Genomic DNA, 13,222 nt, shown 5'->3' with positions numbered 1-13,222 from the left:
GGAGGTATTGGGAGGTGAGGAAGTAGGAGGGTCCAAGGGCTGATGTTCTCAAACCTCCTGGTTTGTCAGGGTTTTGACTTTTCTGAGAGGGAAGGAAGGCCCCAGAAGGTTTGAGCAGGTGAGTGCACTGAGGGAATGCAGAGAACTCGAGGGGTTCCTGTCAACCCCTGCAAATGCTGGGTGGTTGTGGTGCAGGTAATAAGAAGGACCAGGCTCAGGACAGGCTGTAAAGGCCAAGTCAGGAGAATTTGCTGAGAGGTTAGGTGTGGGGTCTGAGCAGAGTGGAGTCAGGAAGGACTCCATGGTTTTTGGTCAGAGCAATCCACAAATGGGGATGCTGGGGGTGAGGGGAGAAGCAGCTTAGGGGGTTCAAATTGAAAGCTCAGTTTGGACAGACAGATTTGAGAAGCTTATTCAATTGCCAAATGGAGTCAGATGTGAGCAGGTGGTCAGACATGAACATGGGAGAGAGGTATGAACATGGGAGAGAGGTATGAACATGGAAGAGAGACATGAACATGGGAGAGAGACATGAACATGGGAGAGAGGTATGAACATGGGAGAGAGGTATGAACATGGAAGAGAGACATGAACATAGGAGAGACATAAACTTGGAGAGAGGTGTGGACATGGGCATCATCCCAGTGGATGGGCCTTACATCTCTGGGGCTGCCCAGTTCAGCCAGGAAGTGAGAGTCCATAGAGAAGATATGAGTCATGGAAACTAAGAGAAGAAATGATTTAAGAAGGAAGGAACTCATCTCTGTGAGGGGCGGGGTGGGCACTGAGATCGCCACTGGGAAAATGCAGGCCATTGGTGATCTTCAGCATGGCATTTCAATGCCAAGGAAGGTTGGTGAAAGTGGGGTCCACAGAGGAAGGTGGGAGGAGTGGGGAGTGCGAGGTGCTCATGAGAAGAACATATATGAAGGTAGTGAGGTGGTGGGAGGAGCCTGAGAATATGTCCTGTTAAAAGAAGACATGCTCTGTGGTGAAGTAGGCAGTGAGGGGATCTGTGACACAAACTGAGGCAAGGACGGACACTGGGGACTAGGGTAGGAAGACCTTGTCAGTCATGTGAGGAATCCCAAGTCACTGAAAGGTTTTTAAAGGGAATGGAGCATGCTCACATGTGCTCTCAGAAGAGGTCACTGTGACTGCAGTGCGGAGTGGATTGAAGGGCGGACCAGAGGGACTCAGCTGAAGCAGATGGCGGGAGATGCGTGAGGGAAAAGGGGAGTGGGATGTGTGATGGAGAGAGAATGAGCTGGGGAGAAGGACGAGTCTGAATTTCTTGGCTTGTGCACTTGGCAGTAACTTTCACTGAGATGGAAAAGCTGGCAGGGGTCATATTGGAGGTAAAGGTCATGCGTACCGTTTGGGACATGTTGATAAAATGAATGCAAAGTGCCTGACATTATCATTAGCTCTTTAACATAATTATCCTGTTATTATCTGTTTAACAAGCCCCAGTCTTTCTTCCAGGTCTAGTTCAAGAGGAACACTCCCAGCTCCTCCACGTAGAGTGTGTCTTCCCTCCCGAGTATTCTATGAGATGTAAAACACATCACTCATCAGTTCACTAGGAGATTCTGATTGCCTCTCTGCCTGCCCCACTGTGTGCCTAGTACAGAATAGATGCCCTCATAATGTTTGTAGATGGGTTAACATGACGAGTGCTTCTCTCCATGGTCTTGCTCTCTTTGGTTTCACCATGAAAGTGTTGAAAGCAGCCAACTGTCCTTCCTCCTGATCTCAGGACTTCCATGGCGCTGTGAGGCCTGCTGTGGCAGAGCTGCCCGCCCGAATCTGGTGCAGGGGAGGCTCAGCCTCAGGGCAGATTGAAACCCAGTGTTTTCTGTGCTTCCCCTGTGGCTCCCAGAGGCAATCAGCTTGCCATGGAGAGTTATGTCATGGAGGAGACAGGCATCTTTTGCATTTTTCCAGAAGGCAATCAGCGGTCTTTCCCCTTCCCAGGGAGGCACCTGCTTCAGAATCTTCAGAAGACCTTCCAGGCTGGGAAGGAGACCTAGGAATATCAGCCAGAGGCCTCGTTTCTGCATCTGTGAAAACTGAAGGTGTTGGAACACCTTGGGGCACTTTATGGCAAACGTAGAGCCTTGAACCTTCCTTCAGAAGTGTCATTAGGCCTCATTGGGTATCAAGAGAGCCTCAACAGGTCACACCACTGGCATCACTGTCACCATCAGGAGTTAAAACATGTGAGGCTCCCAGCCGGTGTGGTTCACTTGGTTGAGCAACCCAAAGGTTGCCGATCCCATTCTGGTCAGGGCGCAAGCTTGGGTTGGGGTTTAATCCCCAATGGGGAGTATAGAAGGCAAACGATAGATGTTTCACTCTCACATTGATGTTTCTCTCTCTCAGCTTCCTCTCTCTAAGTATGTCCTTGGGTGAGGATCGAAAAAAAAAAAAAAGAAAAAGAACTTATGTGGGATTTATGATGTGTCAACAAGTGTCCTATGGGTTCTGTATATGGCATCTTATTTGACCTTCACAATAACCCAATGAAGCAGCTGCTATTTAGACCCCATTTCTCAAATCTCAATATGTTTTTCACAGCGCCATAAGAGCACAGGCTCTGGAGTCAGGCCTGGGGTCCTTATCGGCTTGGTATCAGTGGTGTGTCTTGAGCAGGTCATTTATCCTGTTTTGATTTCAATTTCCTCATCCACAAAACAAGGACAGTAACCTCCCTCTGGGCACAAGTCCTTCTTGGGTGGAACCGGGAGAGCTCACTCTGCTCCACGGGTGGCCTCGGGCAGGAGGGATCGGGGTCGTCCCTCTGGGATGACTGTCTCCAGCCTCCTTGCAGGGTCACTTTAGGTTACAGAGTCACTGCACAAGGACACTCATGGGACCCCGCCTGCCAAAGGAGCCCAACGTGTTACTGGCCTGTGACCGTGACTCACGTTGTGACCTGGGCCATGTTTCATAACTTTCTAGGTGCAAAGGCGGTCCCCCGGACAATAGAATCTAAAGGCACTGGGCTTACGGAAGAGCTAGGTTGGGTCCTGTGAGCCGGTCTGCAGACGTCTGAAGAGGACATGTGAGAAAAACAAAACTCTGTAAGCCATCTGTGACTACCTTTAGCCTTTAAGGTTTAAGACTTTCAAATCTGAGTGCTGCCTGGTATGGTTAAGGTTCATTAAAAACAGACTCCTGAGCACTCTCCTTTCCCCTTAGTTTTGCCCCAGAAGCCATCGTTTAAACTCTGTCAGGGTCCTTGGGTGTTTACCATTATTTCCAGATAATAAGCCAGTGGTCCTATTTCATGACTTACTGCTTTAAATAGGAACTTTAGTTCTTTTAGATCTCTCTACTCTATTCAGTCTTTCCTATATAGTTTATCACAATTTTGCTTATATCCATTGTCACTTCTTACTGTGTTATGACTACATGAAATATTTTTCTTGTCTTTGCCTATTATTTTGAAAGGCATCGGTATACCTGGTTACCTGTTGTGTTAAACAGATCAGATGGGGTCTCAGTAGGCTGAACTCCTGTTGTTGTCCTAGAGAGCCCAGGGTCCATGCGCCACACTGTTGACCCCTGCAAACCTGACCATTCTGATTCCACTATCATCTCTGGGGGAGTACTGTTACTTGGCTTCTATGATGCTCCAGGACCTCATCTCATCTTTCCCGTTGAAAACAGAGAGTCCAATTCAAGGGCAGGATTTCCCTCTTTATCTCTGGCTGACACGGTGCTTTTCAAAGATGCCGATGCTCCCTTCACTGATGTGATTCTCAATACATTTCTCAGTCTTTGGGGAAGCTGTGTTTTCTGACCTCATGGTTAGGTGGTGAGTGAACTGTGTGAATATTCTTTCTAAATCTCTGGGTTCCTTCCTCTAGATGACGAGGGAATTTATGGCATTTATTTACCCATGCTGCCACTGAGTTCAGGTTCAGGTGATGGACTGAACAAACATTTCAAACAACTTCCAGATGTTGAGCTCGTGCATAGAGGGCAGAATATGGGTAAGAGCTCATGAATAATTGGTCTGATCTTAAATGATATTCCTCCCTTCCAGGTCTAACACCTCAGCGTTCATTCCCACACAGATTCTATAGGTTTTCTTCATGTGAAGTAGTTAAAACCTTCAGATTATATTGGTGCCAGGAGCCAGTCCATCCTTGCTGTTTCAAGGGACCTGGCATATATGGCATACTGTTCTTAATATGTTTGCTCACCTTCTTGGCACTATGTGTTTTAACCAAGGTCACCTCTCTGAGAAAGGTTGTTTCCCCAGGTAGGGATTTTCCCCTGAAGTTAGGGAGGGAATAAAACCCCTTAACTAAGTGCCAGGTGGGTAATTAATCACTTTAACTACGAACAATCATGCTTAAGCTACATAATCTTTACTCCCTGGAATGGAGATAAGAAACGCCCTAACCTTTGGGATAGAGATTGATAGGATTGGAATCAACTGGTATAAATACAGATGTAACAAGACAACAGGACACAGAACCTAGACACAGAACCTACACAGAACCTAGAGACAGAAGAACTTCACTGGAGAGAACATGGCAAAAGATCCTGGACAGAAACTGGCCACAGAACCTAGAGACAGAACCTAGCGAGAGAACCTGGCTGAAGAACCTAGAGACAGAACCTGGCTACAGAACCTGGATAGAACGTGGCAAGAGAACCTGACTAGAACCTGGTGACTGAACCTGGCTGGAGAACCTGGACAGAACCGGGCTGGAGAACCTAGCGAGGGAACATGGCTGGAGAACCTGGCTGGAGAACCTAGCAAGTGAATATGGACACAGAACCTGGCTGGAGATCCTGACCAGAACTTGGCTAGAGATCCTGGCTAGGCTGCTGATCAACTGAACACTGTCTCTGTGTCATTCCTTCTTCGCTGACTCCGTCCACACCTTTGGGGACCCCTGGACCTGCTGGGGTTGGACCCCAGCATGTTGGCATGTCAGTTTTCCTTCCTAGGGTCTGACTTGGTAATTGGAGTGCTCTGGGGGTTCTGTTAAAGCACCTGAGGCATTGGGGGATGGTGGGGTGGTCCATGAAGAGAGTGACTATTGCTTGAACCCTGGACCCGTTTCTGAAAAGATCTTTAGACAGTGGGGTAGGGCCTCATCAGTCCAGGACTAAAGGTTACTTGTGCTGACAAGGGATTCATAATGGGTCTGTGGGTTTAAGATACTCTGAGACTTTTAAATCTTCACATATGTCTTTCTTACAGTTCTTAGATGCTGTCTTTTAAAGTCAATCCTTCAACTTTCACATGAGATCAGAGGCCTGATCAGTCAGTGTACAGATGAGTAACTATTTATACTACATATATATATGAATATAGATTATATATGCATATATATGTATGTATATGTAAAAAGATGAAGATTACGTATATAAGATAGAGATGAAGATTGTAAGCTATAGAACCCTCCCAGCACCCAGAGCCCCCCTCACACCCTCTCCCTGTCACTGGCAGCTACTCAGAGGTCTTGACGCTTCTGAGTACCGTCAGCATAGATTACTTTTCTTGGTTTGAATTTCATATCAGTGGAATCTTAAAGTATGTATGTGTGTGTGTGTGTCATTATTTTGGGCCTGGCTTTTTTGCTCAACATTAGATATGTGATGTGAGATTCACTCATTTTTTTTTTTTTGCATTACATCTTTTTTCTTTTTTTTTCATATATATATTTTTTTATTATTAGTTAAGGTATTACAAATGTGTCCTCATCCCCCCCTTTAACCCCCAACCTCCCCCCCCCCCCACAAACTCATGCTCCCATCCCCCCGTTGTCCATGTCCATTGGTTTGGCTTATATACAACATTACATCTTTTTTCATTGGTTTGTAGTATTCCATGAAATAGGCATGAGGGAGAAACCAAGATGGCGGCATAGGTAAATACTGGAGTTTGCTGCCTCGAACAACCACTTCAAAAATACAACTAAAAGACAGAATGGACATCATCCAGAACCACAGGAATGCTGGTTGAATGGAAATTCTACAACTAGAAGGAAAGAGAAAAGCATACCGAGACTCAGAGGAGGCGCAGAACGGAAGTAAAATACTAAGGTGCGGAGTGCATGAGGAGCGGGCTGGCAGCTGAGGGCACGGTTGTCGTTTTCAATCTGGAGGGAGTCTCAGGCTCTGAGCTCCAGTTCCGGGTGAGTCTCTAGGGACCCAGACTTATACGGGAGAAGCGGGACTGTCTGGCATTGGTCGGAACTTGAGGGCAGCTTTCTCTCCGAGGGACTTGCAGTGATTACCGGGACACTGAGAAGAAGAGCCTCTGAGGGCAAGACTGAGAGCAGCCATAACTGCTAGCCCCGCCCTGTTGATCCCGTGGGACCCGCCCCGCCCAAGTTCTGTAGGGAGGCTTTTGCTGGATAGCCTCAGGCAAAGGCTAGATTAGCACCTCCCTAGAGATCCAGGAGCCAGGAAATCCAGAGGTCAGAGTGGGACCATCCAGTTTGCAGCTCCGTAAAACCATAAAGGACACACTCAGGGGGCAGACTCAGTGAGCACCAAAGCCCCATTGAAGCAAGTCTTGCCCCAGAGGGGTGTCTCCAGCACAGAAGTTCTCCCACTGCAGACACAGCTGATTCTCACAGCCAATTGGCCTGGAGGTCAATTCCTCCCAGTGATAACTACAACAATCAAGGCTAACTACAACAAGACTGTGCACAAATCCCACAAGGGGGTGCACCAAGAGTGTCCTCCTCAGGTAATTGGGGAGGCTGAACCACTGGGCCCTAGAGGACACTCAGCACAGAAAACCACTTTATCAACACAGGGAAGCATAAAAAATGCAGAGACAAAGAAAAAGGACACAAATGACAGAAATGGAGGAAAGCAAACTACTGGATATAGAGCTCAAAACCACACTTTTAAGGTTTTTCAAGAATTTTCTAGAAACTGCCGATAAACTTAATGAGATCTACAAGAAATCTAATGAGACCCTCGAGGTTGTGATAAAAGACCAACTAGAAATTAAGCATACACTGACTGAAATAAAGAATATTATACAGACTCCCAAGAGCAGACTAGAGGATTGCAAGAATCAAGTCAACGATTTGAAATACAAAGAAGCAAAAAACACCCAACCAGAAAAGCAAAATGAAAAGAGAATCCAAAAATACCAAGATAGTGTAAGGAGCCTCTGGGACAGCTTCAAAGCGTACCAACATCCGAATTATAGGGGTGCCAGAAGATGAGAGAGAGCAAGATATTGAAAACCTATTTGAAGAAATAATGACAGAAAACTTCCCCTACCTGGTGAAAGAAATAGACTTACAAGTCCAGGAAGCGCAGAGAACCCCAAACAAAAGGAATCCAAAGAGGACCACACCAAGACACATCATAATTAAAATGCCAAGAGCAAAAGACAAAGAGAGAATCTTAAAAGCAGCAAGAGAAAGAAAGTCAGTTACCTACAAGGGAGTACCCATATGACTGTCAGCTGATTTCTCAACAGAAACTTTGCAGGCCAGAAGGGAATGGCAAGAAATATTCAAAGTGATGAATACCAAGAACCTACAACCAAGATTACTTTATCCAGCAAAGCTATCATTCAGAATTGAAGGTCAGATAAAGAGCTTCACAGATAAGAAAAAGCTAAAGGAGTTCATCACCACCAAACCAGTATTATATGAAATGCTGAAAGGTATCCTTTAAGAAGAGGAAGAAGAAGAAAAAGGTAAAGATACAAATTATGAACAACAAATACACACCTATCAACAAGTGAATCTGAAAATCAAGTGAATAATCTGATGAACAGAATGAACTGGTGATTATAATAGAATCAGGGGCATAGAAAGGGAATGGACTGGCTATTCTTGGGGAAAGGGGTGAGGGGGAAGCGGGAAGAGACTGGACAAAAATCGTGCACCTATGGATGAGGACAGTGGATGGGGAGTGAGGGAGGAGGGTGGGGTGGGAACTGGGTGGAGGGGAGTTATGGGGGGAAAAAAGAGGAACAAATGTAATAATCTGAACAATAAAGATTTAATTAATAATTAAAAAAAAGAAATAGGCATTAATTAATTTATCAATTCTATGGTTGATGCACTTCAGGATTGTGTCCAATTGGGGATATTGTAAATAGACTTGCTGTGAACATTTGTCCATATTTTTGGTGGATATATTTTTTTGGGCATTTCTTACTTCTCTGGGTACGTACTCAGAGTGGAATTGCTGAGTCATAGGGTAGGTGTATGCTTAGCTTTAGTAAATGCTGCCAAAGAGGTTCTCCAGTGGTCTTAGCAGCAGGAATGGGAGTTCCAGCTGCTCTAAATCTTCCAAAGCACTTGGCATTGCCAGCCTCTTTCATCTTAGCCATGCTAGCGAGGATGAGTGGCATCTCATGGTGATTTTACTTTGCATTTCTCTGATGACTAATCATGTTGAATATCGCCTCATGTGCTTGTTGGTCATTTGATATCTTTTGTGTGTGTGTGAGTGTGTGTGAAGTAAGGCTGTAATTTAACTGGCATTGTAATGTGACAATTTATAATCTTAAGCTTTGATTTTAGTTTTTGTGATTGGCTTCTTTATCTCTTCAGCTACAAGAGATGAGGGATTCTTCATAGTTCAGTCATAGATAGTTCCTGGTTCTCTGATCATGTTTGTGCCAATAAATGATGACTCTGAGCTTATTCTTTTATTCCTCTAAATTCTCTCATACATTTAGATGTCACTCCACCCCCAATATGTGCCTTTCGTGCCATTCTATGTCAGCAAACATTTGGTCCCCAAAACCTGATTTTCTAGGAGATCAGATCATTTCAGATGAGACAGGTAATAATTTTATTAACTACTAGAGGCCCAGCGTGCGATTGAAATTGCGCGAGGAGGCGCTCCACCTCCCACTGTGGGAGGAGGCACCCCGCAGGGGGCCGGGACCTGTGCCTGACTTGCAGTGCCCCCCAGACCCCCTGCCTGTGTCCACTCCAGGGTGCCCGAGCTGCTGCCTGCTCAGGTAGGCCCCCCTGCCTCTGTCTCTGTCTCTGCTCTAGGTCTCACCTGCACATGCAACCTCTTCCAGTCTGGTCATGACCCGTTACTGAGTCCCGGCCTAATTTGCACACACATATATATTATATATATACTAATAGCCCGGTGCACGAAATTCGTGCACATTAAAAGGGAATTAATTTCCCTAACCGGTTTGGCTCACTGGATAGAGCATCAGCCTGCGGAATCAAGGGTCCCAGGTTCGATCCCTGTCAAGGGCATGCACCTTGGTTGCGGGCACATCCCCAGTGGGGAGTGTGCAGGAGGCAGCTGATCAATGTTTCTCTCTCATTGATGTTTCTAACTCTCTATCCCTGTCCCTTCCTCTCTGTAGAAAATCAATAAAATATATATTTTTAAAAAGCAATTAATTAGTGGAGATATTTTATTTATTTATTTATTTATTTATTTATTTATTTATTTATTTTAATGTTTTATATAACTAAAATGTTTTTTGTTTGTTTGTTTGTTTGTTTTTATTGCCTAAAGTATTACAAAGGGTATTATATATGTGTCCTTTTTTCCCCCCCACCCTTGACAATCCCCTGGCCTCCCCTACCCCCCAGTGTCTTATGTCCATTGGTTATGCTTATATGCATGCATACAAGTCCTTCGGTTGATCTCTTACCCCCCTGCCTCCTGCCCCCCAACCCTCCCCGGCCTTCACTCCGCAGTTTGACAATCTGTTTGAGGCGGCTCTGCCTCTGTATCTATTATTGTTCAAGAGTTTATAATGGTCTCTATTATCCATGAATGAGTGAGATCATGTGGTATTTTTCCTTCATTGACTGGCTTATTTCACTTAGCATAATGCTCTTAGTGGAGATATTTTAATATTGCTATTTGCCCTTTCTCTATAATAGAAGTGTGAGAGATGAAAGAAAATTAGTAAAATGTATATGAAAATAATATATAAATTCATTAATAAATAAACAGTAACAAAAGGATATAACAACAACAGAGGCATGATATAAAAACGACAAAAACATGATATGAAAACAACAGTGATGCAAACAATGACTGATAAAGTGATTAAACTTATTCTAATATCTCCCTGTACACCATATTAAGAGCAAAAACACTTTCAGAGTGCTTGACTAATTTCCCTTGTGATGAAGTACTTACAACTTTAACTGTAACATCACATGCTCTTCAAACTCGAGAGAAAGCAACATATAACTGACCATGTGCGAAAATGGGTTCAGGTAGGAATATGCCTACTCTGTCTAGAGTTTGTCCTTGTGATTTATCAATAGTCATCACAAATGCTGGCATCACGGGAAACCGTCATTGAATCAATTTAAATGGGAGGCCAGTGTCAGATGGTGACAAATTAATTCTTGGAATCAGAACAGCCTCTCCCTCTGCAGATCCTGTTAATACTTCAGCTTTGATAATGTTAGGTCGTAATCTTTTGATAATAAATCTGGTACCATTACAAAGACCCCATTTACTATTGAGATTTCTCAATAGCATGATGATTACACCCACTTTCCATTTTAATTTATGACACGGCATTCCCGAAGGAGTAATACTATTAAAAAATTCGATGGGAAAATTTTCTTTTTCAGCATCATCTATGGAATCAATGGATTCATCAAACATATTCTCTCCTCCCTGCTGTCAGGGGCCAGGGTGCAGGTGAATAGGATTGCTAGCTGGCAGGCCCCTGACAGCAAACGGGCCACCTGTCGATTCTGTGAGGAAAGGGGCTCTCTCCTCTTTCCTGTCAGGGTCCGGGGTGCAGGAGAATGGGGTTCCTGGCTGGCAGGCCACTAACAGCAAGCTATCCAACAGTGGATTCTGTGAGGAATGGGGCTCCCTCCTTTGTACTGTCAGGGTCTGGTTTGAAGGTCAGCCATGGCCCCTGTTGGGCCAGACCCAGAGTTCTACCATGCCATGGCCTCCACCTCAGCAACCCAGGACTGCTGCTGGGCGCTCCTGGTGCTCTGAGGGTGGGTTCTTCCCTCAGGCCACACGGGGAAACAGCTGGGGAGGGTGCAGCCCTTGGCAAATTGACCCAGGATTCAGTGGGTCCACATTCCGAGGGTGGGTTCCTGCCTCAAACTCCGCCCTTAGAAGAAACAGCTCCAGGAAACAGCTTAGGGGAGGGCACAGACGTTGCCAGGGCAACCCCTGTAGAACTGACTTCCTTCAGGTTGGTCACAGCTGTTCTTCTGGATGTGATGAACACCACCCATGGTTTTTATATAAGTAGATATTTATATATATTACTTCACCACTACCCACATGCCTGCTGCAGTCACTTTTATAACGGGTTGATCCTCATGCCAGCAAATGAATCTGATAGAGCCCAGGTCGCATCCTCACACATGCCTGCTACAAAGGAGTCTGGGAAGGTCCATTTCTTGCTTCCCCATGGCAGAGGGGAGGGAGTGGAGGAGGGGTGTTCATAGATGGTGGGCAGCCACAAGACATGACAAATATCCACTGTAGGGTCCATATTTTAGTTTTTAAGGCAAAAAGTTTAAAAATTGCTGGTGTAGATGATCTCTAAGTTCCTTATCATGCTAACATTATTATTATCATAAACTAGTTTAATGAGTTATTTTTAAAAAATCTTTATTGTCAAGAGTATTACAGAGATCTCCCTTTTTCCCCCCATTACTCCCCTCCACTCTGTTCTCACCCTGCCCCAGGCTTTTACCACCTCATTGTTTGTGTCCTTAGGTAATGAATATATGCATGTAAGTTTTTTAGTTGCCTCTTCTGACCCCCTCTCCCTGCTTCCTGATGGGATTCCTCTGTCTATTCCATGTTTCCATGCCTCTGGTTCTATTTTATTCATCAGTTTATTTTGTTCATTAGATTTCTTGTTCATTTATTTTAATTTTATTTATGTATTTAAAAAATATTATTATTGAGTTCAGAGAGAAAGGGAGAGGGAAAGAGAGAAACATCAACGATGAGAGAATCATTGATTGGCTGCCTCCTGCATGCCCCCTACTGGGGATCCAGCCCGAAACCTGGGTATGTGCCCTTGACCAGAATCAAACACAGGAGCCTTCAGTTTGTAGGCCAATGCTCTATCCACTGAGCCCAACCAGCTAGGGCAATTTATTTTAATTTTTAGATGCAATTGTTGGTAGATATGTATTTGTCGTTCATTTTTTATTGTTCATATTTTTATCTCTTTTCTCCTCCTCCTCCTGCTCTTCCTCCTCCTCCTTTTCTTCCTCCTCCTTCTTCTTTTTCTTAAAGAAGACCCTTCAACATTTCATGTAATACTGGCTTAACGGTGATGAGCTCCTTTAGCTTTTTCTTGCCTGTGAAGCTCTTTATCTGACCTTCAATTCTAAATGATAGCTTTGCTGGGTAGAGTAATCTTGGTTGTAGGTCCTTGCTATTCACCACTTTGAATACTTCTTGCCACTCCCTATAACTTGGAAAGTTTCTGTTGAGAAATCAGCTGATAGTCGTATGGGTGCTTCCTAGTGAGTAACTAGCTGTTTTTCTCTTGCTGCTTTTAAGATTCTCTCTTTGTCTTTAACCTTTGGCATTTTAATTATGTTGGGTTTTGGTGTGGGCCTCTGCACTCTCTGGACTTATAAGTGTATTTCTTTCACCAAGTAGGGGAAGTTTTCTGTCATTATTTCTTCAAATAGGTTTTCAATATATTGCTCTCACTCTTCTCCTTCTGGCATCTCCATGATGCAAATGTTGGTACGTTTAAAGTTGTCCCAGAGGCTCCTTACACTATCTTCATATTTATTTTATTTTATTTTATTTTATTTTATTTTATTTTATTTTATTTTTTGCTCTTCTGGTTGGGTGTTTTTAGCTTCCCCATAATCCAAATCGCTGATTTAATTCTTGGAATCCTCTATTCTACTGTTGATTCCCTGTCAATGATTCTTAATTTCAGTTAATGTATCCTCCATTTCTGACTGGTCCTTTTTTTGTCTTTGATGTTCTCACTAATTTCTTTGAAATTCTCACTAAGTCCCTTGAAACTCTCTTTAAGATCCTTGAGCATCCTTATAACCATTGTTTTGAACTCTGCATCTAGTAGTTTGCTTGCTTCCATTTCACTTAATTTTTTTCTGGAGATTTCTTCTGTTCTTTCATTGGTGACATGTTTCTTGCCTCTGCATTTTGGCTGCTTCCTTGCATTTGTTTCTATGTATTAGGCAGAGCTTATATGTCTCCTGGAATTGGTAGAATGGCCTGTGTAGTAGGTGTCCTGTAG

Source organism: Myotis nattereri (genome assembly GCF_964212035.1).
Source record: "Myotis nattereri genome assembly, chromosome: 3".
Lineage (NCBI taxonomy): Eukaryota > Metazoa > Chordata > Mammalia > Chiroptera > Vespertilionidae > Myotis > Myotis nattereri.
Note: the sequence above shows the minus strand (reverse complement) of the source record.